Source organism: Sinocyclocheilus grahami, unplaced genomic scaffold, assembly GCF_001515645.1.
Source record: "Sinocyclocheilus grahami isolate Dianchi unplaced genomic scaffold, SAMN03320097.WGS_v1.1 scaffold52.1, whole genome shotgun sequence".
NCBI classification, from domain to species: domain Eukaryota; kingdom Metazoa; phylum Chordata; class Actinopteri; order Cypriniformes; family Cyprinidae; genus Sinocyclocheilus; species Sinocyclocheilus grahami.
In genome coordinates, this window is record NW_015505231.1 from 1,556,695 (window position 1) to 1,558,859 (window position 2,165).

The window sequence follows — 2,165 nt, forward strand, 5'->3', positions numbered from 1 at the left end:
GTTATGAAACAGGACATCAATTTAATATATGTCCACTGTAGAGGACACCAGGACTTAAAGCATGCTTATTACACATTGTCACGGTGTGTGGAATGGTTGAATGGAAATGGTTATTTATTTTAATAATAAAAATGAAACAAAAACAAACTCAAACCACCCCGAGGGGGGAAAACAGACAGGCAGGCCTAAAGCTGCACCACATGCAGACACGAAACACACACAATGAGAAATGGATCAGCACAGGATGACAGACACCAGAGCTGCGTCCGAAATCGCATACTTCCATACTATATAGTAGGCGAAAAACAGTATGCGAGGCGAGTAGTATGTCCGAATTCATAGTATTCGAAAAACAGTAGGCTAGAAGTACCCGGATGACCTACTACTTCCGCCCGAATTCTGTAGCATGCATACGATGGACACTTTACTATCCCATGAGGCCACGGGAGAGGAGGTGTCATATTCGAAAATGGTGGAAGGCGGCGGGGCGGCTCTTTTCAAGAGTAAGTACCTCAGGGAAAAACGTTGTTCATTGTGGTTAAACTGCAATTGTTTAACATGATCTAAGTGAACGGCTGACTTATTGAAAGTTTAAACATTGTAAATCGATGAGATGATTTCGTGAATCGGCTGTAAAAAGATGTTTAATCATTGTTATTACTGAACACATCAAGTTAACGAACAGATCGAGCTAGTGTCAATGCTGTTGTACAACAGCTTGTTAACTGCTTTTTTTAACGGAAGCAGTTTAATGAGATTAGAAAATTCCACGGACTTTAAAAAAAATGTTCCCCCTCTTTTACTAATATTTAGTTGATATTTTGTTAGCTACATACCAAGTTACTGTTAATAAATATGCCACAGCTTGTCAATGTTGCATTAATGGATTGATAATGACTAATGGTTACTGCTTTGACATTACAGGGACTGATGAACACACTCCAATGGCTGATGAAGCCCTTCATTGTAAAGCGTAATGCTGCCATCAAAGGTTTTGAGTAAGTAAACAAGTTATGTAAAATGTGCTTTTATTCAGGTGCTGTTGACACTGAACGTAGTAAATACTAACACTTCAAGCAAAGGTCTTACTGCCTTCTTTTTATGCATTTATTGTGACAGAGCAGGGACTTGAGGGCAAAATTTCTACCGCTCAAGTCAAAAGAAAGTGGGAGAGCCTAAAACAAAAATATAAAGTAAGATATATATTTTTAATTAGTTCACCCCAAAAAATTTTTAGTTCATGATTTGATCATGCTAATGTTTTTCCATGTCATATTAATGCAGTAATCTAATGAATGTAATTGACTGTCTTGATATTGTGCTTTTCAGACCCGGGATATCCAACAAAGATATCGAGGAACTTCCCCTTGTGGTCAGTGATGGCCTGCAGCTGAACAGAGTGGAACAGCTTCCTATTACAATATCATGGGGCATCACTTGCATGTTACAAACCACGCCCCATATTATGGGGTCATAGTTGACAGCAGTGTCCAAGAGCACAGTCTGTAAATGTGTGTCTATATATATATATATATATATATAAGAATATGTATATTATTTATTTATCTATCTATAATATTTATTTAGGCTATGTATATTGTATGTATTCCTTCTCTCCCTCTCTCTATTTATCAAATTGTGTATTATGTATTCAAGTTTATTCATTGATTCATGTCTTTTGTTTGTCCTGTGTATTTTTATGCATTTATTTATAACAATAAATTACTCTATTTTGTAAATGAGCCTTTGGCAATTGCACCAGCTACCATGTGGAAAACTGGAGACCCAGCCAGCTGGGCAAAACCTGCCCCCACTGCCTCCAGGTCATCCGGGGTCGGGAAAGCGATCAGCCCCCTCAAAATACTGATGACTGCTCTGCTGATTCTGTGCACAATGTCATACACCGTGGACTTTGGGATGTCAAAGCCCAGTGACACCAGCCTGTACGATGCTGCGTGGGCCAGCCAGTAGAGAAACACCAGCACCTCAGCATCTTTTTCCTAGCCATGGTCAGAATCTCACTTCAAAGCAGCGATGAGGGACATGATGGACTGTCGTGAAAGCCAGAGGTTTGGACGGAGGTCAGATCCATCTTCGAAATACAATCGAAGAATTGGCACAGCAGCATTCAGGCGGCAGTAGGTTGTAGGGCTCACAGTCTGTAA

At 39.7% G+C, this 2,165-nt stretch overlaps 1 long non-coding RNA gene across 1 annotated transcript; it reads left to right on the forward strand.

Annotated features, from left to right (window-relative positions):
- Positions 1–443: 443 nt before the first annotated feature.
- Positions 444–1,438, forward strand: LOC107583328 (uncharacterized). The gene is made up of 4 exons (XR_001609028.1): positions 444–503; positions 925–998; positions 1,120–1,193; positions 1,330–1,438. It is a non-coding gene; the product is annotated as an uncharacterized lncRNA (long non-coding RNA).
- The last annotated feature ends 727 nt before the right edge of the window (positions 1,439–2,165 follow it).